Consider the following 23,719-nt stretch of genomic DNA (forward strand, 5'->3'; position numbering starts at 1 on the left):
GAGTCGTTACTTTTGGCATTCTTTTAATGGCGCTTGGCCAACAAACACATATACTCTCTGGACACCCTTCCAGAGTTATGAAACAAGTAATATACAAGTTGGTGCAGTGGCTTAGTTGGTTAAAGCGCCTGTCTAGTAAACAGGAGATCCTGGGTTTGAATCCCGGCGGTGCCTTTGCTGGTGATCAAGTGCCGCCTTGGGCTGTGAGGTTTTGATCTCTGTAAAAAGGGGGTGCAGAGGAGTGCTAGAGCAGCATGCAATTTAATTTGCGAACCACCCCTCAGATGCTGCCGAAAAATGCTGCCCAGAGTCACCTCAGCAATGCAGCATGGCTCAGCTGGTCAAAGAGCTTGCCTTGCAAACACATGATCCTTGGTTTAGGACTGCTGCAAGCCTGGAAGGAGCTACTGCATGTAGCGCATTGGACTATTTGTCTGCGGTTTGACGCCATATGAAGTTTGTGGGTTTGAGTCAAAACAGATTGGTGACTTCTGGCCTTTCGTTTATCATTAAAATGCACGCTTATGCCCTCGGGCAACAGAAAGTTGTGAAAAATATCATAAGCTGACCAGCCCGTGGACCTTTGTCCTCACTGCTGGATATTTTGATAAACTTACTCACCATCTGAGTGCTCTGCTTGGTGCTGTGGCTTATTTGGTTAAAGCGTCTGTCTCGTAAACAGGAGATCCTGGGTTCAAATCCCAGCGGTACCTTCAGCATCCCTTGTGTGCCTCAAGCATGTGCTTTTCTGAGATCGGACTGCAAACAGGCATAGCAAAGGCAGCAGGCAATTCCATTTCCAAATCAGATCCTGATAATGCTGATGCTCTTTTGAACAGGTCAACAGTTGCTGACAGGCTCTGTGGCACAATAGATAGCAAACTGGACTTCTATACTGCCAGATGAGGGCATTCAAAGGTTAACTAATGGCACTTGGCCAACAATCCCAGAGGCTAGCTGGCCACCCCGAATCAGTTGTCAAAAAAAAAACATTTTGGGCTGTGCAAAGCCTGGCCGTTGGCCTCTTATCTGGATGCTTTAATCCTCTAAGTGCGGCTCCCTGGGAGAGTGTGTGCAGGTTGGCGCCGTGGCTTAGTTGGTTAAAGCTTGTGTCGTAAATAGGACATACTGAATTCAAATCCCAGCACTGTCTTTGCTGGTAATCAAACACCACCTTGGGTTGTGTGGTTTTGCTTTGCGCAATCAGGCGGTACAGAGGAGCGTCAGAGCAGCATGCGATTTCATTTGTCAACCACCCCTCAGCTGCTGCCGAAGAATTCTGACCCAAGTCAACAATACAGCAAGGCGCCGTGGCTTAGCTGGTCAAAGCGCTTGTCTTGTAAACAGGAGATCCTGGGTTCGATTTCCAGCGGTGCCTTTTAACAGGTGGCTCTGCTCTGTGGGTTCTTTCTTTTGGAAAGGAAGCCCTTACAGATCCTCCACTTTTCCAACCACATACCAATTGCAGAGAGACCCACATATCTTGGCCTATCCGCTCCCCAAATGCCTGAACTCAATTCAACAGACTGGCACAAGCCAGGAAACAAAAGCTCCACACGTGGCACAATGGATAGCGCATTGGACTTCTAGACTGCCAGATGAGGCCATTCAAAGGTTGTGGGTTCGAGTCCCACCAGAGTCGTTACTTTTGGCATTCTGTTAATGGCGTTTGGCCAACAAACACATATTCTCTCTGGCCACCCCTCCAGAGTTATAAAACTCTAAGTCTCACTTTCTTACTGGGTACATGCAAGTTGGTGCTGTGGCTTAGTTGGTTAAAGCGCCTGTCTAGTAAACAGGAGATCCTGGGTTCAAATCCCAGCGGTGCCTTTGCTGGTGATCAAGTGCCGCCTTGGGCTGTGAGGTTTTGCTCTCTGTAAAACGGGGGTGCAGAGGAGTGCTAGAGCAGCATGCAATTTAATTTGCGAACCACCCCTCAGATGCTGCCGAAGAATGCTGCCCAGAGTCATCTCAGCAATGCAGCATGGCTCAGCTGGTCAAAGAGCTTGCCTTGCAAACACGTGATCCTTGGTTTAGGACTGCTTCAAGCCTGGAAGGAGCTACTGCATGTGGCGCAGAGTGTAGCCCATTGGACTATTTGTCTGCGGTTTGACGCCATATGAAGTTTGTGGGTTTGAGTCAAAACAGATTGGTGACTTCTGGCCTTTCGTTTATCATTAAATTGCACGCTTATGCCCTCGGGCAACAGAAAGTTGTGAAAAATCTCATAAGCTGACCAGCCCGTGGACCTTTGTCCTCACTGCTGGATATTTTAATAAACTTCCTCACTATCAGAGTGCTCTGCTTGGCGCCGTGGCTTAGTTGGTTAAAGCGTCTGTCTCGTAAACAGGAGATACTGTATTCAAATCCCAGCGGTGCCTTTAGCATCCCTTATGTGCCTCAAGCATGTGCTTTTCTGAGATCGGACTGCAAACAGGGATAGCAAAGGCAGCAGGCAATTCAGTTTCCAAATCAGATCCTGATAATGCTGATGCTCTTTTGAACAGGTCAACAGTTGCTGACAGTCTCTGTGGCACAAAAGATAGCAAACTGGACTTTTAGACTGCCAGATGAGGGCATTCAAAGGTTAACTAATGGCACTTGGCCAACAATCCCAGAGGCTAGCTGGCCACCCCGAATCAGTTGTCAAAAAAAACATTTTGGGCTGTGCAGAGCCTGGCCGTTGGCCTCTTATCTGGATGCTTTAATCCTCTAAGTGCCGCTCCCTGGGAGAGTGTGTGCAGGTTGGCGCCGTGGCTTAGTTTGTTAAAGCTTGTGTCGTAAATAGGACATACTGAATTTAAATCCCAGCACTGTCTTTGCTGGTAATCAAACACCACCTTGGGTTGTGTGGTTTTGCTTTGCGCAATCAGGCGGTACAGAGGAGCGTCAGAGCAGCATGCGATTTCGTTTGTCAACCACCCCTCAGCTGCTGCCGAAGAATTCTGACCCAAGACAACAATACAGCAAGGTGCCGTGGCTTAGCTGGTCAAAGCGCTTGTCTTGTAAACAGGAGATCCTGGATTCGATTCCCAGCGGTGCCTTTAGCATCCCTTATGTGCCTCAAGCATGTGCTTTTCTGAGATCGGACTGCAAACAGGGATAGCAAAGGCAGCAGGCAATTCAGTTTCCAAATCAGATCCTGATAATGCTGATGCTCTTTTGAACAGGTCAACAGTTGCTGACAGTCTCTGTGGCACAAAAGATAGCAAACTGGACTTTTAGACTGCCAGATGAGGGCATTCAAAGGTTAACTAATGGCACTTGGCCAACAATCCCAGAGGCTAGCTGGCCACCCCGAATCAGTTGTCAAAAAAACCATTTTGGGCTGTGCAGAGCCTGGCCGTTGGCCTCTTATCTGGATGCTTTAATCCTCTAAGTGCCGCTCCCTGGGAGAGTGTGTGCAGGTTGGCGCCGTGGCTTAGTTTGTTAAAGCTTGTGTCGTAAATAGGACATACTGAATTTAAATCCCAGCACTGTCTTTGCTGGTAATCAAACACCACCTTGGGTTGTGTGGTTTTGCTTTGCGCAATCAGGCGGTACAGAGGAGCGTCAGAGCAGCATGCGATTTCGTTTGTCAACCACCCCTCAGCTGCTGCCGAAGAATTCTGACCCAAGACAACAATACAGCAAGGTGCCGTGGCTTAGCTGGTCAAAGCGCTTGTCTTGTAAACAGGAGATCCTGGATTCGATTCCCAGCGGTGCCTTTTAACGGGTGGCTCTGCTCTGTGGGTTCTTTTTTGGAAAGGAAGCCCTTACAGATCCTCCACTTTTCCAACCACATACCAATTGCAGAGAGACCCACACATCTTGTCCTTCCCGCTCCCCAAATGCCTGAACTCAATTCAACGGACTGGCACAAGCCAGGAAACTAAAGCTCCACACGTGGCTCTGTGGCGCAATGGATAGCGCATTGGACTTCTAGACTGCCAGATGAGGCCATTCAAAGGTTGTGGGTTCGAGTCCAACCAGAGTCGTTACTTTTGGCATTCTGTTAATGGCGCTTGGCCAACAGACATATATTCTCTCTGGCCACCACTCCAGAGTTATAAAACTCTAAGTCTCACTTTCTTACTGGTTACATGCAAGTTGGTGCTGTGGCTTAGTTGGTTAAAGCGCCTGTCTAGTAAACAGGAGATCCTGGGTTCGAATCCCAGCGGTGCCTTTGCTGGTGATCAATTGCCGCCTTGGGCTGTGAGGTTTTGCTCTCTGTAAAAAGGGGGTGCAGAGGAGTGATAGAGCAGCATGCAATTTAATTTGCGAGCCACCCCTCAGATGCTGCCGAAGAATGCTGCCCAGAGTCATCTCAGCAATGCAGCATGGCTCAGCTGGTCAAAGAGCTTGCCTTGCATACACGTGATCCTTGGTTTAGGACTGCTGCAAGCCTGGAAGGAGCTACTGCATGTGGCGCAGAGTGTAGTGCAATGGACTATTAGTCTGCAGTTTGACGCCATATGAAGTTTGTGGGTTTGAGTCAAAACAGATTGGTGACTTCTGGCCTTTCGTTTATCATTAAATTGCACGCTTATGCCCTCGGGCAACAGAAAGTTGTGAAAAATCTCATAAGCTGACCAGCCCGTGGACCTTTGTCCTCACTGCTGGATATTTTGATAAACTTACTCACCATCTGAGTGCTCTGCTTGGTGCTGTGGCTTAGTTGGTTAAAGCGTCTGTCTCGTAAACAGGAGATCCTGGGTTCAAATCCCAGCGGTGCCTTCAGTATCCCTTGTGTGCCTCAAGCATGTGCTTTTCTGAGATCGGACTGCAAACAGGGATAGCAACGGCAGCAGGCAATTCCATTTCCAAATCAGATCCTGATAATGCTGATGCTCTTTTGAACAGGTCAACAGTTGCTGACAGGCTCTGTGGCACAATAGATAGCAAACTGGACTTCTAGACTGCCAGATGAGGGCATTCAAAGGTTAACTAATGGCACTTGGCCAACAATCCCAGAGGCTAGCTGGCCACCCCGAATCAGTTGTCAAAAAAAACATTTTGGGCTGTGCAAAGCCTGGCCGTTGGCCTCTTATCTGGATGCTTTAATCCTCTAAGTGCGGCTCCCTGGGAGAGTGTGTGCAGGTTGGCGCCGTGGCTTAGTTGGTTAAAGCTTGTGTTGTAAATAGGACATACTGAATTCCAATCCCAGCACTGTCTTTGCTGGTAATCAAACACCACCTAGGGTTGTGTGGTTTTGCTTTGCGCAATCAGGCGGTACAGAGGAGCGTCAGAGCAGCATGCGATTTCATTTGTCAACCACCCCTCAGCTGCTGCCGAAGAATTCTGACCCAAGTCAACAATACAGCAAGGCGCAGTGGCTTAGCTGGTCAAAGCGCTTGTCTTGTAAACAGGAGATCCTGGGTTCAATTCCCAGTGGTGCCTTTTAACAGGTGGCTCTGTTCTTTCTTGGAAAGGAAGCCCTTACAGATCCTCCACTTTTCCAACCACATACCAATTGCAGAGAGACCCACATATCTTGCCCTTCCCGCTCCCCAAATGCCTGAACTCAATTCAAGAGACTGGCACAAGCCAGGAAACAAAAGCTCCACACGTGGCACAATGGATAGCGCATTGGACTTCTAGACTGCCAGATGAGGCCATTCAAAGGTTGTGGGTTCGAGTCCCACCAGAGTCGTTACTTTTGGCATTCTGTTAATGGCGTTTGGCCAACAAACACATATTCTCTCTGGCCACCCCTCCAGAGTTATAAAACTCTAAGTCTCACTTTCTTACTGGGTACATGCAAGTTGGTGCTGTGGCTTAGCTGGTCAAAGCGCTTGTCTTGTAAACAGGAGATCCTGGGTTCGATTCCCAGCGGTGCCTTTTAACAGGTGGCACTGCTCTGTGGGTTCTCTCTTGGAAAGGAAGCCCTTACAGATCCTCCACTTTTCCAACCACATACCAATTGCAGAGAGACCCACATATCTTGTCCTTCCCCCTCCCCAAATGCCTGAACTCAATTCAACGGACTGGCACAAGCCAGGAAAAAAAAGCTCCACACATGGCTCTGTGGTGCAATGGATAGCGCATTAGACTTCTACATTGCCAGATGAGGCCATTCAAAGGTTGTGGGTTCGAGTCCCACCAGAGTTGTTACTTTTGGCATTCTGTTATTGGCGCTTGGCCAACAAACACATATTCTCTCTGGCCACCCCTCCAGAGTTATGAAACTCTAAGTCTCACTTTCTTACTGGGTACATGCAAGTTGGTGCTGTGGCTTAGTTGGTTAAAGCGCCTGTCTAGTAAACAGGAGATCCTGGGTTTGAATCCCAGCGGTGCCTTTGCTGGTGATCAAGTGCGGCCTTGGGCTGTGAGGTTTTGCGCTCTGTAAAAAGGGGGTGCAGAGGAGTGCTAGAGCAGCATGCAATTTAATTTGCTAAACACCCCTCAGATGCTGCCGAAGAATGCTGCCCAGAGTCATCTCAGCAATGCAGCATGGCTCAGCTGGTCAAAGAGCTTGCCTTGCAAACACGTGATCCTTGGTTTAGGACTGCTGCAAGCCTGGAAGGAGCTAATGCATGTGGCGCAGAGTGTAGCGCATTGGGCTGTTAATCTGCGGTTTGAGGCCATATGAAGCATGTGGGTTTGAGTCAAAACAGATTGGTGACTTCTGGCCTTTCGTTTATCATTAAATTGAACGCTTATGCCCTCGGGCAATAGAAAGTTGTGAAAAATCTCATAAGCTGACCAGCCCGTGGACCTTTGTCCTCACTGCTGGATATTTTGATAAACTTCCTCACTATCAGAGTGCTCTGCTTGGCGCCGTGGCTTAGTTGGTTAAAGCGTCTGTCTCGTAAACAGAAGATCCTGGGTTCAAATCCCAGCGGTGCCTTTACCATCCCTTGTGTGCCTTAAGCATGTGCTTTTCTGAGATCGGACTGCAAACAGGGATAGCAAAGGCAGCAGGCAATTCAGTTTCCAAATCAGATCCTGATAATGCTGATGCTCTTTTGAACAGGTCAACAGTTGCTGACAGTCTCTGTGGCACAAAAGATAGCAAACTGGACTTTTAGACTGCCAGATGAGGGCATTCAAAGGTTAACTAATGGCACTTGGCCAACAATCGCAGAGGCTAGCTGGCCACCCCGAATCAGTTGTCAAAAAAAACATTTTGGGCTGTGCAGAGCCTGGCCGTTGGCCTCTTATCTGGATGCTTTAATCCTCTAAGTGCCGCTCCCTGGGAGAGTGTGTGCAGGTTGGCGCCGTGGCTTAGTTGGTTAAAGCTTGTGTCGTAAATAGGACATACTGAATTTAAATCCCAGCACTGTCTTTGCTGGTAATCAAACACCACCTTGGGTTGTGTGGTTTTGCTTTGCGCAATTAGGCGGTACAGAGGAGCGTCAGAGCAGCATGCGATTTCATTTGTCAACCACCCCTCAGCTGCTGCCGAAGAATTCTGACCCAAGACAACAATACAGCAAGGTGCCGTGGCTTAGCTGGTCAAAGCGCTTGTCTTGTAAACAGGAGATCCTGGATTCGATTCCCAGCGGTGCCTTTTAACGGGTGGCTCTGCTCTGTGGGTTCTTTTTTGGAAAGGAAGCCCTTACAGATCCTCCACTTTTCCAACCACATACCAATTGCAGAGAGACCCACACATCTTGTCCTTCCCGCTCCCCAAATGCCTGAACTCAATTCAACGGACTGGCACAAGCCAGGAAACAAAAGCTCCACACGTGGCTCTGTGGCGCAATGGATAGCGCATTGGACTTCTAGACTGCCAGATGAGGCCATTCAAAGGTTGTGGGTTCGAGTCCCACCAGAGTCGTTACTTTTGGCATTCTGTTAATGGCGCTTGGCCAACAGACATATATTCTCTCTGGCCACCACTCCAGAGTTATAAAACTCTAAGTCTCACTTTCTTACTGGGTACATGCAAGTTGGTGCTGTGGCTTAGTTGGTTAAAGCGCCTGTCTAGTAAACAGGAGATCCTGGGTTCGAATCCCAGCGGTGCCTTTGCTGGTGATCAATTGCTGCCTTGGGCTGTGAGGTTTTGCTCTCTGTAAAAAGGGGGTGCAGAGGAGTGATAGAGCAGCATGCAATTTAATTTGCGAGCCACCCCTCAGATGCTGCCGAAGAATGCTGCCCAGAGTCATCTCAGCAATGCAGCATGGCTCAGCTGGTCAAAGAGCTTGCCTTGCATACACGTGATCCTTGGTTTAGGACTGCTGCAAGCCTGGAAGGAGCTACTGCATGTGGCGCAGAGTGTAGCGCAATGGACTATTAGTCTGCAGTTTGACGCCATATGAAGTTTGTGGGTTTGAGTCAAAACAGATTGGTGACTTCTGGCCTTTCGTTTATCATTAAATTGCACGCTTATGCCCTCGGGCAACAGAAAGTTGTGAAAAATCTCATAAGCTGACCAGCCCGTGGACCTTTGTCCTCACTGCTGGATATTTTGATAAACTTACTCACCATCTGAGTGCTCTGCTTGGTGCTGTGGCTTAGTTGGTTAAAGCGTCTGTCTCGTAAACAGGAGATCCTGGGTTCAAATCCCAGCGGTGCCTTCAGTATCCCTTGTGTGCCTCAAGCATGTGCTTTTCTGAGATCGGACTGCAAACAGGGATAGCAACGGCAGCAGGCAATTCCATTTCCAAATCAGATCCTGATAATGCTGATGCTCTTTTGTACAGGTCAACAGTTGCTGACAGGCTCTGTGGCACAATAGATAGCAAACTGGATTTCTAGACTGCCAGATGAGGGCATTCAAAGGTTAACTAATGGCACTTGGCCAACAATCCCAGAGGCTAGCTGGCCACCCCGAATCAGTTGTCAAAAAAAACATTTTGGGCTGTGCAAAGCCTGGCCGTTGGCCTCTTATCTGGATGCTTTAATCCTCTAAGTGCGGCTCCCTGGGAGAGTGTGTGCAGGTTGGCGCCGTGGCTTAGTTGGTTAAAGCTTGTGTTGTAAATAGGACATACTGAATTCAAATCCCAGCACTGTCTTTGCTGGTAATCAAACACCACCTTGGGTTGTGTGGTTTTGCTTTGCGCAATCAGGCGGTACAGAGGAGCGTCAGAGCAGCATGCGATTTCATTTGTCAACCACCCCTCAGCTGCTGCCGAAGAATTCTGACCCAAGTCAACAATACAGCAAGGCGCAGTGGCTTAGCTGGTCAAAGCGCTTGTCTTGTAAACAGGAGATCCTGGGTTCAATTCCCAGTGGTGCCTTTTAACAGGTGGCTCTGTTCTTTCTTGGAAAGGAAGCCCTTACAGATCCTCCACTTTTCCAACCACATACCAATTGCAGAGAGACCCACATATCTTGTCCTTCCCGCTCCCCAAATGCCTGAACTCAATTCAACGGACTGGCACAAGCCAGGAAAAAAAAGCTCCACACGTGGCGCAATGGATAGCGCATTGGACTTCTAGACTGCCAGATGAGGCCATTCAAAGGTTGTGGGTTCGAGTCCCACCAGAGTCGTTACTTTTGGCGTTATGTTAATGGCGCTTGGCCAACAAACACATATTATCTCTGGCCACCCCTCCAGAGTTATAAAACTCTAAGTCTCACTTTCTTACTGGGTACATGCAAGTTGGTGCTGTGGCTTAGTTGGTTAAAGCGCCTGTCTAGAAAACAGGAGATCCTGGGTTCGATTTCCAGCGGTGCCTTTTAACAGGTGGCTCTGCTCTGTGGGTTCTTTCTTTTGGAAAGGAAGCCCTTACAGATCCTCCACTTTTCCAACCACATACCAATTGCAGAGAGACCGACATATCTTGGCCTTCCCGCTCCCCAAATGCCTGAACTCAATTCAACAGACTGGCACAAGCCAGGAAACAAAAGCTCCACACGTGGCACAATGGATAGCGCATTGGACTTCTAGACTGACAGATGAGGCCATTCAAAGGTTGTGGGTTCGAGTCCCACCAGAGTCGTTACTTTTGGCATTCTGTTAATGGCACTTGACAAACAAACAGGAGATCCTGGGTTTTAATGCCAGCGGTGCCTTTGCTGGTGATCAAGTGCCGCCTTGGGCTGTGAGGTTTTGCTCTCTGTAAAAAGGGGGTGCAGAGGAGTGCTAGAGCAGCATACAATTTAATTTGTGAACCACCCCTCAGATGCTGCCGAAGAATGCTGCCCAGAGTCATCTCAACAATGCAGCATGGCTCAACTGGTCAAAGAGCTTGCCTTGCAAACAAGTGATCCTTGGTTTAGGACTGCTGCAAGCCTGGAAGGAGCTACTGCATGTGGCGCAGAGTGTAGCGCATTGGACTATTAGTCTGCAGTTTGAGGCAATAATAAATTTGTGGGTCTGAGTCAAAACAGATTGGTGACTTCTGGCCTTTCGTTTATCATTAAATTGCACGCGTATGCCCTCGGGTAACAGAAAGTTGTGAAAAATCTCATAAGCTGACCAGCCCTTGGACCTTTGTCCTCACTGCTGGATATTTTAATAAACTTCCTCACTATCGGAGTGCTCTGCTTGGCGCCGTGGCTTAGTTGGTTAAAGCGTCTGTCTCGTAAACAGGAGATCCTGGGTTCAAATCCCAGCGGTGCCTTTAGCATCCCTTGTGTGCCTTAAGCATGTGCTTTTCTGAGATTGGACTGCAAACAGGGATAGCAAAGGCAGCAGGCAATTCCATTTCCAAATCAGATCCTGATAATGCATATGCTCTTTTGAACAGGTCAACAGTTGCTGACATGCTCTGTGGCACAATAGATAGCAAACTGGACTTCTAGACTGCCAGATGAGGGCATTCAAAGGTTAACTAATGGCACTTGGCCAACAATCCCAGAGGCTAGCTGGCCACCCCGAATCAGTTGTCAAAAAAAACATTTTGGGCTGTGCAGAGCCTGGCCGTTGGCCTCTTATCTGGATGCTTTACTCCTCTAAGTGCCTCTCCCTGGGAGAGTGTGTGCAGGTTGGAGCCATGGCTTAGTTGGTTAAAGCTTGTGTCGTAAATAGGACATATTGAATTTAAATCCCAGCACTGTCTTTGCTGGTAATCAAACACCACCTTGAGTTGTGTGGTTTTGCTTTGCGCAATCAGGCGGTACAGAGGAGTGTCAGAGCAGCATGCGATTTCATTTGTCAACCACCCCTTATCTGCTGCCGAAGAATTCTGACCCAAGTCAACAATACAGCAAGGCGCCGTGGCTTAGCTGGTCAAAGCACTTGTCTTGTAAACAGGAGATCCTGGGTTCGATTCCCAGCGGTGCCTTTTAACAGGTGGCTCTGCTCTGTGGGTTCTTTCTTGGAAAGGAAGCCCTTACAGATCCTCCACTTTTCCAACCACATACCAATTGCAGAGAGACCCACATATCTTGTCCTTCCCACTCCCCAAATGCCTGAACTCAATTCAACGGACTGGCACAAGCCAGGAAAAAAAAGCTGCACACATGGCTCTGTGGCGCAATGGATTGCGCATTGGACTTCTAGACTGCCAGATGGGGGCATTCAAAAGTTGTGGGTTCGAGTCCCACCAGAGTCATTACTTTTGGCATTCTTTTAATGGCGCTTGGCCAGCAAACACATATGCTCTCTGGCCACCCTTCCAGAGTTATGAAACAAGTAATATGCAAGTTGTTGCTGTGGCTTAGTTGGTTAAAGCGCCTGTCTAGTAAACAGGAGATCCTGGGTTCGAATCCTGGCCGTGCCTTTGCTGGTGATCAAGTGCCGCCTTGGCCTGTGAGGTTTTGCTCTCTGTAAAAAGGGGGTGCAGAGGACTGCTAGAGCAACATGCAATTTAATTTTCGAACCACCCCTCAGATGCTGCCGAAGAATGCTGCCCAGAGTCATCTCAGCAATGCAGCATGGCTCAGCTGGTCAAAGAGCTTGCCTTGCAAACACGTGATCCTTGGTTCAGGACTGCTGCAAGCCTGGAAGGAGCTACTTCATGTGGCGCAGAGTGTAGGGCATTGGACTATTAATCTGCGTTTTGAGGCCATATGAAGTTTGTGGGTTTGAGTCAAAACAGATTGGTGACTTCTGGCCTTTCGTTTATCATTAAATTGCACGCTTATGCCCTCGGGCAACAGAAAGTTTTGAAAAATCTCATAAGCTGACCAGCCCGTGGACCTTTGTCCTCACTGCTGGATATTTTGATAAACTTACTCACCATCTGAGTGCTCCGCTTGGTGCTGTGGCTTAGTTGGTTAAAGCGTCTGTCTCGTAAACAGGAGATCCTGGGTTCAAATCCCAGCGGTGCCTTTAGAATCCCTTGTGTGCCTCAAGCATGTGCTTTTCTGAGATCGGACTGCAAACAGGGATAGCAAAGGCAGCAGGTAATTCCGTTTCCAAGTCAGATCCTGATAATGCTGATGCTCTTTTGAACAGGTCAACAGTTGCTGACAGGCTCTGTGGCACAATAGATAGCAAACTGGACTTCTAGACTGCCAGATGAGGGCATTCAAAGGTTAACTAATGGCACTTGGCCAACAATCCCACAGTCTAGCTGGCCACCCCGAATCAGTTGTAAAAAAAAAACATTTTGGGCTGTGCAAAGCCTGGCCGTTGGCCTCTTATCTGGATGCTTTAATCCTCAAAGTGCGGCTCCCTGGGAGAGTGTGTGCAGGTTGGCGCGGTGGCTTAGTTGGTTAAAGCTTGTGTCGTAAATAGGACATACTGAATTCAAATCCCAGCACTGTCTTTGCTGGTAATCAAACACCACCTTGGGTTGTGTGGTTTTGCTTTGCGCAATCAGGCGGTACAGAGGAGCGTCAGAGCAGCATGCAATTTCATTTGTCAATCACCCCTCAGCTGCTGCCGAAGAATTCTGACCCAAGTCAACAATACAGCAAGGCGCCGTGGCTTAGCTGGTCAACAAACACATATTTTCTCTGGCCACCCCTCCAGAGTTATAAAACTCTAAGTCTCACTTTCTTACTGGGTACATGCAAGTTGGTGCTGTGGCTTAGTTGTTTAAAGCGCCTGTCTAGTAAACAGGAGATCCTGGGTTCGAATCCCAGCGGTGCCTTTGCTGGTGATCAAGTGCTTCCTTGGGCTTTGAGGTTTTGCTCTCCGTAAAAAGGGGTTGCAGAGGAGTGCTAAAGCAGCATGCAATTTAATTTGCGAACCATCCCCTCAGATGCTGCCGAAGAATGCTGCCCAGAGTCATCTCAACAATGCAGCATGGCTCAACTGGTCAAAGAGCTTGCCTTGCAAACAAGTGATCCTTGGTTTAGGACTGCTGCAAGCCTGGAAAGAGCTACTGCATGTGGCGCAGAGAGTAGCGCATTGGACTATTAGTCTGCGGTTTGAGGCAATATTAAATTTGTGGGTTTGAGTCAAAACAGATTGGTGACTTCTGGCCTTTTGTTTATCATTAAATTGAACGCTTATGCCCTCGGGCAACAGAAAGTTGTGAAAAATCTCATAAGCTGACCAGCCCTTGGAGCTTTGTCCTCACCGCTGGATGTTTTGATCAACTTACTCCACCTGCCAGTGCTCTGCTTGGTGCCATGGCTTAGTTGGTTAAAGCGTCTGTCTCGTAAACAGGAGATCCTGGGTTCAAATCCCAGCGGTGCCTTTAGCATCCCTTGTGTGCCTCAAGCATGTGCTTTTCTGAGATCGGATAGCAAAGGCAGCAGGCAATTCCATTTCCAAATCAGACCCTGATAATGCTGATGCTCTTTTGAACAGGTCAACAGTTGCTGACAGGCTCTGTGGCACAATAGATAGCAAACTGGACTTCTAGACTGCCAGATGAGTCCATTCAAAGGTTAACTAATGGCACTTGGCCAACAAACCCATAGGCTAGCTGGCCACCCCGAATCAGTTATCAAAAAAACTAATTTAGGCTGTGCAGAGCCTGGCCGTTGGCCTCTTATCTGGATGCTTTAATCCTCTAAGTGCCGCTCGCTGGGAGCGTGTGTGCAGGTTGGCGCTGTGGCTTAGTTGGTTAAAGCTTGTGTCGTAAATAGGACATACTGAATTCAAATCCCAGCACTGTCTTTGCTGGTAATCAAACACCACCTTGGGTTATGTGGTTTGCTTTGCGCAATCAGGAGGTACAGAGGAGCGCCAGAGCAGCATGCGATTTCATTTGTCAACCACCCCTCAGCTGCTGCCGAAGAATTCTGACCCAAGTCAACAATACAGCAAGGCGCTGTGGCTTAGCTGGTCAAAGCGCTTGTCTTGTAAACAGGAGATCCTGGGTTCGATTCCCAGCCGTGCCTTTTAACAGGTGGCTCTGCTCTGTGGGTTCTTTCTTGGAAAGGAAGCCCTTACAGATCCTCCACTTTTCCAACCACATACCAATTGCAAAGAGACCCACATATCTTGTCCTTCCCGCTCCCCAAATGCCTGAACTCAATTCAACGGACTGGCACAAGCCAGGAAAAAAAGGTCCACACATGGCTCTGTGGCGCAATGGAGAGCGCATTGGACTTCTAGACTGCCAAATGAGGCCATTCAAAGGTTGTGGGTTTGAGTCTTACCAGAGTCGTTACTTTTGGCATTCTGTTAATGGCGCTTGGCCAACAAAAACATATTCTCTCTGGCCACCCCTCCAGAGTTATAAAACTCTAAGTCTCAGTTTCTTACTGGGTACATGCAAGTTGGTGCTGTGGCTTAGTTGGTTAAATCGCCTGTCTAGTAAATAGGAGATTCTGGGTTCGATTCCCAGCGGTGCCTTTTAACAGGTGGTTCTGCTCTGTGGGTTCTTTCTTGGAAAGGAAGCCCTTACAGATCCTCCACTTTTCCAACCACATACCAATTGCAGAGAGACCCACATATCTTGTCCTTCCTGCTCCCCAAATGCCTGAACTCAATTCAACGGACTGGCACAAACCAGGAAAAAAAAGCTCCACACATGGCTCTGTGGCGCAATGGATAGCGCATTGGACTTCTAGACTGCCAGATGAGGCCATTCAAAGAATGTGGGTTTGAGTCCCACCAGAGTCGTTACTTTTGGCATTCTTTTAATGGCGCTTGGCCAACAAACACATATGCTCTCTGGCCACCCCTCCAGAGTTATAAAACAAGTTATATGCAAGTTGGTGCTTTGGCTTAGTTGGTTAAAGCGACTGTCTAGTAAACAGGAGATCCTGGGTTCGAATCCCAGCGGTGCCTTTGCTGGTGATCAATTGCCGCCTTGGGCTGTGAGGTTTTGCTCTCTGTAAAAAGGGGGTGCAGAGGAGTGATAGAGCAGCATGCAATTTAATTTGCGAGCCACCCCTCAGATGCTGCCGAAGAATGCTGCCCAGAGTCATCTCAGCAATGCAGCATGGCTCAGCTGGTCAAAGAGCTTGCCTTGCATACACGTGATCCTTGGTTTAGGACTGCTGCAAGCCTGGAAGGAGCTACTGCATGTGGCGCAGAGTGTAGTGCAATGGACTATTAGTCTGCAGTTTGACGCCATATGAAGTTTGTGGGTTTGAGTCAAAACAGATTGGTGACTTCTGGCCTTTCGTTTATCATTAAATTGCACGCTTATGCCCTCGGGCAACAGAAAGTTGTGAAAAATCTCATAAGCTGACCAGCCCGTGGACCTTTGTCCTCACTGCTGGATATTTTGATAAACTTACTCACCATCTGAGTGCTCTGCTTGGTGCTGTGGCTTAGTTGGTTAAAGCGTCTGTCTCGTAAACAGGAGATCCTGGGTTCAAATCCCAGCGGTGCCTTCAGTATCCCTTGTGTGCCTCAAGCATGTGCTTTTCTGAGATCGGACTGCAAACAGGGATAGCAACGGCAGCAGGCAATTCCATTTCCAAATCAGATCCTGATAATGCTGATGCTCTTTTGAACAGGTCAACAGTTGCTGACAGGCTCTGTGGCACAATAGATAGCAAACTGGACTTCTAGACTGCCAGATGAGGGCATTCAAAGGTTAACTAATGGCACTTGGCCAACAATCCCAGAGGCTAGCTGGCCACCCCGAATCAGTTGTCAAAAAAAACATTTTGGGCTGTGCAAAGCCTGGCCGTTGGCCTCTTATCTGGATGCTTTAATCCTCTAAGTGCGGCTCCCTGGGAGAGTGTGTGCAGGTTGGCGCCGTGGCTTAGTTGGTTAAAGCTTGTGTTGTAAATAGGACATACTGAATTCCAATCCCAGCACTGTCTTTGCTGGTAATCAAACACCACCTAGGGTTGTGTGGTTTTGCTTTGCGCAATCAGGCGGTACAGAGGAGCGTCAGAGCAGCATGCGATTTCATTTGTCAACCACCCCTCAGCTGCTGCCGAAGAATTCTGACCCAAGTCAACAATACAGCAAGGCGCAGTGGCTTAGCTGGTCAAAGCGCTTGTCTTGTAAACAGGAGATCCTGGGTTCAATTCCCAGTGGTGCCTTTTAACAGGTGGCTCTGTTCTTTCTTGGAAAGGAAGCCCTTACAGATCCTCCACTTTTCCAACCACATACCAATTGCAGAGAGACCCACATATCTTGCCCTTCCCGCTCCCCAAATGCCTGAACTCAATTCAAGAGACTGGCACAAGCCAGGAAACAAAAGCTCCACACGTGGCACAATGGATAGCGCATTGGACTTCTAGACTGCCAGATGAGGCCATTCAAAGGTTGTGGGTTCGAGTCCCACCAGAGTCGTTACTTTTGGCATTCTGTTAATGGCGTTTGGCCAACAAACACATATTCTCTCTGGCCACCCCTCCAGAGTTATAAAACTCTAAGTCTCACTTTCTTACTGGGTACATGCAAGTTGGTGCTGTGGCTTAGCTGGTCAAAGCGCTTGTCTTGTAAACAGGAGATCCTGGGTTCGATTCCCAGCGGTGCCTTTTAACAGGTGGCACTGCTCTGTGGGTTCTCTCTTGGAAAGGAAGCCCTTACAGATCCTCCACTTTTCCAACCACATACCAATTGCAGAGAGACCCACATATCTTGTCCTTCCCCCTCCCCAAATGCCTGAACTCAATTCAACGGACTGGCACAAGCCAGGAAAAAAAAGCTCCACACATGGCTCTGTGGTGCAATGGATAGCGCATTAGACTTCTACATTGCCAGATGAGGCCATTCAAAGGTTGTGGGTTCGAGTCCCACCAGAGTTGTTACTTTTGGCATTCTGTTATTGGCGCTTGGCCAACAAACACATATTCTCTCTGGCCACCCCTCCAGAGTTATGAAACTCTAAGTCTCACTTTCTTACTGGGTACATGCAAGTTGGTGCTGTGGCTTAGTTGGTTAAAGCGCCTGTCTAGTAAACAGGAGATCCTGGGTTTGAATCCCAGCGGTGCCTTTGCTGGTGATCAAGTGCGGCCTTGGGCTGTGAGGTTTTGCGCTCTGTAAAAAGGGGGTGCAGAGGAGTGCTAGAGCAGCATGCAATTTAATTTGCTAAACACCCCTCAGATGCTGCCGAAGAATGCTGCCCAGAGTCATCTCAGCAATGCAGCATGGCTCAGCTGGTCAAAGAGCTTGCCTTGCAAACACGTGATCCTTGGTTTAGGACTGCTGCAAGCCTGGAAGGAGCTAATGCATGTGGCGCAGAGTGTAGCGCATTGGGCTGTTAATCTGCGGTTTGAGGCCATATGAAGCATGTGGGTTTGAGTCAAAACAGATTGGTGACTTCTGGCCTTTCGTTTATCATTAAATTGAACGCTTATGCCCTCGGGCAATAGAAAGTTGTGAAAAATCTCATAAGCTGACCAGCCCGTGGACCTTTGTCCTCACTGCTGGATATTTTGATAAACTTCCTCACTATCAGAGTGCTCTGCTTGGCGCCGTGGCTTAGTTGGTTAAAGCGTCTGTCTCGTAAACAGAAGATCCTGGGTTCAAATCCCAGCGGTGCCTTTACCATCCCTTGTGTGCCTTAAGCATGTGCTTTTCTGAGATCGGACTGCAAACAGGGATAGCAAAGGCAGCAGGCAATTCAGTTTCCAAATCAGATCCTGATAATGCTGATGCTCTTTTGAACAGGTCAACAGTTGCTGACAGTCTCTGTGGCACAAAAGATAGCAAACTGGACTTTTAGACTGCCAGATGAGGGCATTCAAAGGTTAACTAATGGCACTTGGCCAACAATCGCAGAGGCTAGCTGGCCACCCCGAATCAGTTGTCAAAAAAAACATTTTGGGCTGTGCAGAGCCTGGCCGTTGGCCTCTTATCTGGATGCTTTAATCCTCTAAGTGCCGCTCCCTGGGAGAGTGTGTGCAGGTTGGCGCCGTGGCTTAGTTGGTTAAAGCTTGTGTCGTAAATAGGACATACTGAATTTAAATCCCAGCACTGTCTTTGCTGGTAATCAAACACCACCTTGGGTTGTGTGGTTTTGCTTTGCGCAATTAGGCGGTACAGAGGAGCGTCAGAGCAGCATGCGATTTCATTTGTCAACCACCCCTCAGCTGCTGCCGAAGAATTCTGACCCAAGACAACAATACAGCAAGGTGCCGTGGCTTAGCTGGTCAAAGCGCTTGTCTTGTAAACAGGAGATCCTGGATTCGATTCCCAGCGGTGCCTTTTAACGGGTGGCTCTGCTCTGTGGGTTCTTTTTTGGAAAGGAAGCCCTTACAGATCCTCCACTTTTCCAACCACATACCAATTGCAGAGAGACCCACACATCTTGTCCTTCCCGCTCCCCAAATGCCTGAACTCAATTCAACGGACTGGCACAAGCCAGGAAACAAAAGCTCCACACGTGGCTCTGTGGCGCAATGGATAGCGCATTGGACTTCTAGACTGCCAGATGAGGCCATTCAAAGGTTGTGGGTTCGAGTCCCACCAGAGTCGTTACTTTTGGCATTCTGTTAATGGCGCTTGGCCAACAGACATATATTCTCTCTGGCCACCACTCCAGAGTTATAAAACTCTAAGTCTCACTTTCTTACTGGGTACATGCAAGTTGGTGCTGTGGCTTAGTTGGTTAAAGCGCCTGTCTAGTAAACAGGAGATCCTGGGTTCGAATCCCAGCGGTGCCTTTGCTGGTGATCAATTGCTGCCTTGGGCTGTGAGGTTTTGCTCTCTGTAAAAAGGGGGTGCAGAGGAGTGATAGAGCAGCATGCAATTTAATTTGCGAGCCACCCCTCAGATGCTGCCGAAGAATGCTGCCCAGAGTCATCTCAGCAATGCAGCATGGCTCAGCTGGTCAAAGAGCTTGCCTTGCATACACGTGATCCTTGGTTTAGGACTGCTGCAAGCCTGGAAGGAGCTACTGCATGTGGCGCAGAGTGTAGCGCAATGGACTATTAGTCTGCAGTTTGACGCCATATGAAGTTTGTGGGTTTGAGTCAAAACAGATTGGTGACTTCTGGCCTTTCGTTTATCATTAAATTGCACGCTTATGCCCTCGGGCAACAGAAAGTTGTGAAAAATCTCATAAGCTGACCAGCCCGTGGACCTTTGTCCTCACTGCTGGATATTTTGATAAACTTACTCACCATCTGAGTGCTCTGCTTGGTGCTGTGGCTTAGTTGGTTAAAGCGTCTGTCTCGTAAACAGGAGATCCTGGGTTCAAATCCCAGCGGTGCCTTCAGTATCCCTTGTGTGCCTCAAGCATGTGCTTTTCTGAGATCGGACTGCAAACAGGGATAGCAACGGCAGCAGGCAATTCCATTTCCAAATCAGATCCTGATAATGCTGATGCTCTTTTGTACAGGTCAACAGTTGCTGACAGGCTCTGTGGCACAATAGATAGCAAACTGGATTTCTAGACTGCCAGATGAGGGCATTCAAAGGTTAACTAATGGCACTTGGCCAACAATCCCAGAGGCTAGCTGGCCACCCCGAATCAGTTGTCAAAAAAAACATTTTGGGCTGTGCAAAGCCTGGCCGTTGGCCTCTTATCTGGATGCTTTAATCCTCTAAGTGCGGCTCCCTGGGAGAGTGTGTGCAGGTTGGCGCCGTGGCTTAGTTGGTTAAAGCTTGTGTTGTAAATAGGACATACTGAATTCAAATCCCAGCACTGTCTTTGCTGGTAATCAAACACCACCTTGGGTTGTGTGGTTTTGCTTTGCGCAATCAGGCGGTACAGAGGAGCGTCAGAGCAGCATGCGATTTCATTTGTCAACCACCCCTCAGCTGCTGCCGAAGAATTCTGACCCAAGTCAACAATACAGCAAGGCGCAGTGGCTTAGCTGGTCAAAGCGCTTGTCTTGTAAACAGGAGATCCTGGGTTCAATTCCCAGTGGTGCCTTTTAACAGGTGGCTCTGTTCTTTCTTGGAAAGGAAGCCCTTACAGATCCTCCACTTTTCCAACCACATACCAATTGCAGAGAGACCCACATATCTTGTCCTTCCCGCTCCCCAAATGCCTGAACTCAATTCAACGGACTGGCACAAGCCAGGAAAAAAAAGCTCCACACGTGGCGCAATGGATAGCGCATTGGACTTCTAGACTGCCAGATGAGGCCATTCAAAGGTTGTGGGTTCGAGTCCCACCAGAGTCGTTACTTTTGGCGTTATGTTAATGGCGCTTGGCCAACAAACACATATTATCTCTGGCCACCCCTCCAGAGTTATAAAACTCTAAGTCTCACTTTCTTACTGGGTACATGCAAGTTGGTGCTGTGGCTTAGTTGGTTAAAGCGCCTGTCTAGAAAACAGGAGATCCTGGGTTCGATTTCCAGCGGTGCCTTTTAACAGGTGGCTCTGCTCTGTGGGTTCTTTCTTTTGGAAAGGAAGCCCTTACAGATCCTCCACTTTTCCAACCACATACCAATTGCAGAGAGACCGACATATCTTGGCCTTCCCGCTCCCCAAATGCCTGAACTCAATTCAACAGACTGGCACAAGCCAGCAAAACAAAAGCTCCACACGTGGCACAATGGATAGCGCATTGGACTTCTAGACTGACAGATGAGGCCATTCAAAGGTTGTGGGTTCGAGTCCCACCAGAGTCGTTACTTTTGGCATTCTGTTAATGGCACTTGACAAACAAACACATATGCTCTCTGGCCACCCCTCCAGTTATAAAACTCTAAGTCTCACTTTCTTACTGGGTACATGCAAGTTGGTGCTGTGGCTTAGTTGGTTAAAGCGCCTGTCTAGTAAACAGGAGATCCTGGGTTTTAATGCCAGCGGTGCCTTTGCTGGTGATCAAGTGCCGCCTTGGGCTGTGAGGTTTTGCTCTCTGTAAAAAGGGGGTGCAGAGGAGTGCTAGAGCAGCATACAATTTAATTTGTGAACCACCCCTCAGATGCTGCCGAAGAATGCTGCCCAGAGTCATCTCAACAATGCAGCATGGCTCAACTGGTCAAAGAGCTTGCCTTGCAAACAAGTGATCCTTGGTTTAGGACTGCTGCAAGCCTGGAAGGAGCTACTGCATGTGGCGCAGAGTGTAGCGCATTGGACTATTAGTCTGCAGTTTGAGGCAATAATAAATTTGTGGGTCTGAGTCAAAACAGATTGGTGACTTCTGGCCTTTCGTTTATCATTAAATTGCACGCGTATGCCCTCGGGTAACAGAAAGTTGTGAAAAATCTCATAAGCTGACCAGCCCTTGGACCTTTGTCCTCACTGCTGGATATTTTAATAAACTTCCTCACTATCGGAGTGCTCTGCTTGGCGCCGTGGCTTAGTTGGTTAAAGCGTCTGTCTCGTAAACAGGAGATCCTGGGTTCAAATCCCAGCGGTGCCTTTAGCATCCCTTGTGTGCCTTAAGCATGTGCTTTTCTGAGATTGGACTGCAAACAGGGATAGCAAAGGCAGCAGGCAATTCCATTTCCAAATCAGATCCTGATAATGCATATGCTCTTTTGAACAGGTCAACAGTTGCTGACATGCTCTGTGGCACAATAGATAGCAAACTGGACTTCTAGACTGCCAGATGAGGGCATTCAAAGGTTAACTAATGGCACTTGGCCAACAATCCCAGAGGCTAGCTGGCCACCCCGAATCAGTTGTCAAAAAAAACATTTTGGGCTGTGCAGAGCCTGGCCGTTGGCCTCTTATCTGGATGCTTTACTCCTCTAAGTGCCTCTCCCTGGGAGAGTGTGTGCAGGTTGGAGCCATGGCTTAGTTGGTTAAAGCTTGTGTCGTAAATAGGACATATTGAATTTAAATCCCAGCACTGTCTTTGCTGGTAATCAAACACCACCTTGAGTTGTGTGGTTTTGCTTTGCGCAATCAGGCGGTACAGAGGAGTGTCAGAGCAGCATGCGATTTCATTTGTCAACCACCCCTTATCTGCTGCCGAAGAATTCTGACCCAAGTCAACAATACAGCAAGGCGCCGTGGCTTAGCTGGTCAAAGCACTTGTCTTGTAAACAGGAGATCCTGGGTTCGATTCCCAGCGGTGCCTTTTAACAGGTGGCTCTGCTCTGTGGGTTCTTTCTTGGAAAGGAAGCCCTTACAGATCCTCCACTTTTCCAACCACATACCAATTGCAGAGAGACCCACATATCTTGTCCTTCCCACTCCCCAAATGCCTGAACTCAATTCAACGGACTGGCACAAGCCAGGAAAAAAAAGCTGCACACATGGCTCTGTGGCGCAATGGATTGCGCATTGGACTTCTAGACTGCCAGATGGGGGCATTCAAAAGTTGTGGGTTCGAGTCCCACCAGAGTCATTACTTTTGGCATTCTTTTAATGGCGCTTGGCCAGCAAACACATATGCTCTCTGGCCACCCTTCCAGAGTTATGAAACAAGTAATATGCAAGTTGTTGCTGTGGCTTAGTTGGTTAAAGCGCCTGTCTAGTAAACAGGAGATCCTGGGTTCGAATCCTGGCCGTGCCTTTGCTGGTGATCAAGTGCCGCCTTGGCCTGTGAGGTTTTGCTCTCTGTAAAAAGGGGGTGCAGAGGACTGCTAGAGCAACATGCAATTTAATTTTCGAACCACCCCTCAGATGCTGCCGAAGAATGCTGCCCAGAGTCATCTCAGCAATGCAGCATGGCTCAGCTGGTCAAAGAGCTTGCCTTGCAAACACGTGATCCTTGGTTCAGGACTGCTGCAAGCCTGGAAGGAGCTACTTCATGTGGCGCAGAGTGTAGGGCATTGGACTATTAATCTGCGTTTTGAGGCCATATGAAGTTTGTGGGTTTGAGTCAAAACAGATTGGTGACTTCTGGCCTTTCGTTTATCATTAAATTGCACGCTTATGCCCTCGGGCAACAGAAAGTTTTGAAAAATCTCATAAGCTGACCAGCCCGTGGACCTTTGTCCTCACTGCTGGATATTTTGATAAACTTACTCACCATCTGAGTGCTCCGCTTGGTGCTGTGGCTTAGTTGGTTAAAGCGTCTGTCTCGTAAACAGGAGATCCTGGGTTCAAATCCCAGCGGTGCCTTTAGAATCCCTTGTGTGCCTCAAGCATGTGCTTTTCTGAGATCGGACTGCAAACAGGGATAGCAAAGGCAGCAGGTAATTCCGTTTCCAAGTCAGATCCTGATAATGCTGATGCTCTTTTGAACAGGTCAACAGTTGCTGACAGGCTCTGTGGCACAATAGATAGCAAACTGGACTTCTAGACTGCCAGATGAGGGCATTCAAAGGTTAACTAATGGCACTTGGCCAACAATCCCACAGTCTAGCTGGCCACCCCGAATCAGTTGTAAAAAAAAAACATTTTGGGCTGTGCAAAGCCTGGCCGTTGGCCTCTTATCTGGATGCTTTAATCCTCAAAGTGCGGCTCCCTGGGAGAGTGTGTGCAGGTTGGCGCGGTGGCTTAGTTGGTTAAAGCTTGTGTCGTAAATAGGACATACTGAATTCAAATCCCAGCACTGTCTTTGCTGGTAATCAAACACCACCTTGGGTTGTGTGGTTTTGCTTTGCGCAATCAGGCGGTACAGAGGAGCGTCAGAGCAGCATGCAATTTCATTTGTCAATCACCCCTCAGCTGCTGCCGAAGAATTCTGACCCAAGTCAACAATACAGCAAGGCGCCGTGGCTTAGCTGGTCAACAAAC

The 23,719-nt window shown here is 48.5% G+C and overlaps 42 non-coding genes across 42 annotated transcripts; all 42 read left to right on the forward strand.

Annotated features, from left to right (window-relative positions):
* Window positions 1-100: 100 nt before the first annotated feature.
* On the forward strand, window positions 101-174 carry trnat-agu (transfer RNA threonine (anticodon AGU)). The gene has a single exon. It is a non-coding gene; the product is annotated as a tRNA-Thr (tRNA).
* A 465-nt stretch (window positions 175-639) lies between these two features.
* trnat-cgu (transfer RNA threonine (anticodon CGU)) lies at window positions 640-713 on the forward strand. Its single transcript has one exon. It is a non-coding gene; the product is annotated as a tRNA-Thr (tRNA).
* A 591-nt stretch (window positions 714-1,304) lies between these two features.
* Window positions 1,305-1,378, forward strand: trnat-ugu (transfer RNA threonine (anticodon UGU)). Its single transcript has one exon. It is a non-coding gene; the product is annotated as a tRNA-Thr (tRNA).
* A 378-nt stretch (window positions 1,379-1,756) lies between these two features.
* On the forward strand, window positions 1,757-1,830 carry trnat-agu (transfer RNA threonine (anticodon AGU)). The gene has a single exon. It is a non-coding gene; the product is annotated as a tRNA-Thr (tRNA).
* A 1,140-nt stretch (window positions 1,831-2,970) lies between these two features.
* Window positions 2,971-3,044, forward strand: trnat-ugu (transfer RNA threonine (anticodon UGU)). Its single transcript has one exon. It is a non-coding gene; the product is annotated as a tRNA-Thr (tRNA).
* Window positions 3,045-3,633: 589 nt separating this feature from the next.
* On the forward strand, window positions 3,634-3,707 carry trnat-ugu (transfer RNA threonine (anticodon UGU)). The gene has a single exon. It is a non-coding gene; the product is annotated as a tRNA-Thr (tRNA).
* Window positions 3,708-3,887: 180 nt separating this feature from the next.
* On the forward strand, window positions 3,888-3,977 carry trnar-ucu (transfer RNA arginine (anticodon UCU)). The gene is given in 2 exon segments: window positions 3,888-3,924; window positions 3,942-3,977. It is a non-coding gene; the product is annotated as a tRNA-Arg (tRNA).
* Window positions 3,978-4,091: 114 nt separating this feature from the next.
* trnat-agu (transfer RNA threonine (anticodon AGU)) lies at window positions 4,092-4,165 on the forward strand. The gene has a single exon. It is a non-coding gene; the product is annotated as a tRNA-Thr (tRNA).
* Window positions 4,166-4,642: 477 nt separating this feature from the next.
* Window positions 4,643-4,716, forward strand: trnat-cgu (transfer RNA threonine (anticodon CGU)). The gene has a single exon. It is a non-coding gene; the product is annotated as a tRNA-Thr (tRNA).
* Window positions 4,717-5,305: 589 nt separating this feature from the next.
* trnat-ugu (transfer RNA threonine (anticodon UGU)) lies at window positions 5,306-5,379 on the forward strand. The gene has a single exon. It is a non-coding gene; the product is annotated as a tRNA-Thr (tRNA).
* A 367-nt stretch (window positions 5,380-5,746) lies between these two features.
* trnat-ugu (transfer RNA threonine (anticodon UGU)) lies at window positions 5,747-5,820 on the forward strand. The gene has a single exon. It is a non-coding gene; the product is annotated as a tRNA-Thr (tRNA).
* Window positions 5,821-6,204: 384 nt separating this feature from the next.
* On the forward strand, window positions 6,205-6,278 carry trnat-agu (transfer RNA threonine (anticodon AGU)). The gene has a single exon. It is a non-coding gene; the product is annotated as a tRNA-Thr (tRNA).
* A 477-nt stretch (window positions 6,279-6,755) lies between these two features.
* Window positions 6,756-6,829, forward strand: trnat-cgu (transfer RNA threonine (anticodon CGU)). The gene has a single exon. It is a non-coding gene; the product is annotated as a tRNA-Thr (tRNA).
* A 589-nt stretch (window positions 6,830-7,418) lies between these two features.
* Window positions 7,419-7,492, forward strand: trnat-ugu (transfer RNA threonine (anticodon UGU)). The gene has a single exon. It is a non-coding gene; the product is annotated as a tRNA-Thr (tRNA).
* A 180-nt stretch (window positions 7,493-7,672) lies between these two features.
* trnar-ucu (transfer RNA arginine (anticodon UCU)) lies at window positions 7,673-7,762 on the forward strand. Its single transcript is given in 2 exon segments — window positions 7,673-7,709; window positions 7,727-7,762. It is a non-coding gene; the product is annotated as a tRNA-Arg (tRNA).
* Window positions 7,763-7,876: 114 nt separating this feature from the next.
* Window positions 7,877-7,950, forward strand: trnat-agu (transfer RNA threonine (anticodon AGU)). Its single transcript has one exon. It is a non-coding gene; the product is annotated as a tRNA-Thr (tRNA).
* A 477-nt stretch (window positions 7,951-8,427) lies between these two features.
* Window positions 8,428-8,501, forward strand: trnat-cgu (transfer RNA threonine (anticodon CGU)). Its single transcript has one exon. It is a non-coding gene; the product is annotated as a tRNA-Thr (tRNA).
* A 589-nt stretch (window positions 8,502-9,090) lies between these two features.
* Window positions 9,091-9,164, forward strand: trnat-ugu (transfer RNA threonine (anticodon UGU)). Its single transcript has one exon. It is a non-coding gene; the product is annotated as a tRNA-Thr (tRNA).
* Window positions 9,165-10,419: 1,255 nt separating this feature from the next.
* trnat-cgu (transfer RNA threonine (anticodon CGU)) lies at window positions 10,420-10,493 on the forward strand. Its single transcript has one exon. It is a non-coding gene; the product is annotated as a tRNA-Thr (tRNA).
* Window positions 10,494-11,082: 589 nt separating this feature from the next.
* trnat-ugu (transfer RNA threonine (anticodon UGU)) lies at window positions 11,083-11,156 on the forward strand. Its single transcript has one exon. It is a non-coding gene; the product is annotated as a tRNA-Thr (tRNA).
* Window positions 11,157-11,336: 180 nt separating this feature from the next.
* trnar-ucu (transfer RNA arginine (anticodon UCU)) lies at window positions 11,337-11,426 on the forward strand. Its single transcript is given in 2 exon segments — window positions 11,337-11,373; window positions 11,391-11,426. It is a non-coding gene; the product is annotated as a tRNA-Arg (tRNA).
* A 645-nt stretch (window positions 11,427-12,071) lies between these two features.
* Window positions 12,072-12,145, forward strand: trnat-cgu (transfer RNA threonine (anticodon CGU)). The gene has a single exon. It is a non-coding gene; the product is annotated as a tRNA-Thr (tRNA).
* Window positions 12,146-12,837: 692 nt separating this feature from the next.
* On the forward strand, window positions 12,838-12,911 carry trnat-agu (transfer RNA threonine (anticodon AGU)). The gene has a single exon. It is a non-coding gene; the product is annotated as a tRNA-Thr (tRNA).
* Window positions 12,912-13,389: 478 nt separating this feature from the next.
* Window positions 13,390-13,463, forward strand: trnat-cgu (transfer RNA threonine (anticodon CGU)). Its single transcript has one exon. It is a non-coding gene; the product is annotated as a tRNA-Thr (tRNA).
* Window positions 13,464-14,038: 575 nt separating this feature from the next.
* trnat-ugu (transfer RNA threonine (anticodon UGU)) lies at window positions 14,039-14,112 on the forward strand. Its single transcript has one exon. It is a non-coding gene; the product is annotated as a tRNA-Thr (tRNA).
* A 383-nt stretch (window positions 14,113-14,495) lies between these two features.
* trnat-agu (transfer RNA threonine (anticodon AGU)) lies at window positions 14,496-14,569 on the forward strand. Its single transcript has one exon. It is a non-coding gene; the product is annotated as a tRNA-Thr (tRNA).
* Window positions 14,570-14,749: 180 nt separating this feature from the next.
* Window positions 14,750-14,839, forward strand: trnar-ucu (transfer RNA arginine (anticodon UCU)). The gene is given in 2 exon segments: window positions 14,750-14,786; window positions 14,804-14,839. It is a non-coding gene; the product is annotated as a tRNA-Arg (tRNA).
* Window positions 14,840-14,933: 94 nt separating this feature from the next.
* Window positions 14,934-15,007, forward strand: trnat-agu (transfer RNA threonine (anticodon AGU)). Its single transcript has one exon. It is a non-coding gene; the product is annotated as a tRNA-Thr (tRNA).
* Window positions 15,008-15,484: 477 nt separating this feature from the next.
* trnat-cgu (transfer RNA threonine (anticodon CGU)) lies at window positions 15,485-15,558 on the forward strand. The gene has a single exon. It is a non-coding gene; the product is annotated as a tRNA-Thr (tRNA).
* Window positions 15,559-16,147: 589 nt separating this feature from the next.
* Window positions 16,148-16,221, forward strand: trnat-ugu (transfer RNA threonine (anticodon UGU)). Its single transcript has one exon. It is a non-coding gene; the product is annotated as a tRNA-Thr (tRNA).
* Window positions 16,222-16,588: 367 nt separating this feature from the next.
* Window positions 16,589-16,662, forward strand: trnat-ugu (transfer RNA threonine (anticodon UGU)). Its single transcript has one exon. It is a non-coding gene; the product is annotated as a tRNA-Thr (tRNA).
* A 384-nt stretch (window positions 16,663-17,046) lies between these two features.
* On the forward strand, window positions 17,047-17,120 carry trnat-agu (transfer RNA threonine (anticodon AGU)). Its single transcript has one exon. It is a non-coding gene; the product is annotated as a tRNA-Thr (tRNA).
* A 477-nt stretch (window positions 17,121-17,597) lies between these two features.
* On the forward strand, window positions 17,598-17,671 carry trnat-cgu (transfer RNA threonine (anticodon CGU)). Its single transcript has one exon. It is a non-coding gene; the product is annotated as a tRNA-Thr (tRNA).
* Window positions 17,672-18,260: 589 nt separating this feature from the next.
* On the forward strand, window positions 18,261-18,334 carry trnat-ugu (transfer RNA threonine (anticodon UGU)). Its single transcript has one exon. It is a non-coding gene; the product is annotated as a tRNA-Thr (tRNA).
* A 180-nt stretch (window positions 18,335-18,514) lies between these two features.
* Window positions 18,515-18,604, forward strand: trnar-ucu (transfer RNA arginine (anticodon UCU)). The gene is given in 2 exon segments: window positions 18,515-18,551; window positions 18,569-18,604. It is a non-coding gene; the product is annotated as a tRNA-Arg (tRNA).
* Window positions 18,605-18,718: 114 nt separating this feature from the next.
* trnat-agu (transfer RNA threonine (anticodon AGU)) lies at window positions 18,719-18,792 on the forward strand. Its single transcript has one exon. It is a non-coding gene; the product is annotated as a tRNA-Thr (tRNA).
* A 477-nt stretch (window positions 18,793-19,269) lies between these two features.
* trnat-cgu (transfer RNA threonine (anticodon CGU)) lies at window positions 19,270-19,343 on the forward strand. Its single transcript has one exon. It is a non-coding gene; the product is annotated as a tRNA-Thr (tRNA).
* Window positions 19,344-19,932: 589 nt separating this feature from the next.
* On the forward strand, window positions 19,933-20,006 carry trnat-ugu (transfer RNA threonine (anticodon UGU)). Its single transcript has one exon. It is a non-coding gene; the product is annotated as a tRNA-Thr (tRNA).
* Window positions 20,007-21,375: 1,369 nt separating this feature from the next.
* On the forward strand, window positions 21,376-21,449 carry trnat-cgu (transfer RNA threonine (anticodon CGU)). The gene has a single exon. It is a non-coding gene; the product is annotated as a tRNA-Thr (tRNA).
* A 589-nt stretch (window positions 21,450-22,038) lies between these two features.
* trnat-ugu (transfer RNA threonine (anticodon UGU)) lies at window positions 22,039-22,112 on the forward strand. The gene has a single exon. It is a non-coding gene; the product is annotated as a tRNA-Thr (tRNA).
* A 180-nt stretch (window positions 22,113-22,292) lies between these two features.
* On the forward strand, window positions 22,293-22,382 carry trnar-ucu (transfer RNA arginine (anticodon UCU)). Its single transcript is given in 2 exon segments — window positions 22,293-22,329; window positions 22,347-22,382. It is a non-coding gene; the product is annotated as a tRNA-Arg (tRNA).
* A 645-nt stretch (window positions 22,383-23,027) lies between these two features.
* trnat-cgu (transfer RNA threonine (anticodon CGU)) lies at window positions 23,028-23,101 on the forward strand. Its single transcript has one exon. It is a non-coding gene; the product is annotated as a tRNA-Thr (tRNA).
* Window positions 23,102-23,719: the final 618 nt, after the last annotated feature.

This window comes from Carassius carassius, chromosome 28, assembly GCF_963082965.1.
Source record: "Carassius carassius chromosome 28, fCarCar2.1, whole genome shotgun sequence".
NCBI lineage: Eukaryota > Metazoa > Chordata > Actinopteri > Cypriniformes > Cyprinidae > Carassius > Carassius carassius.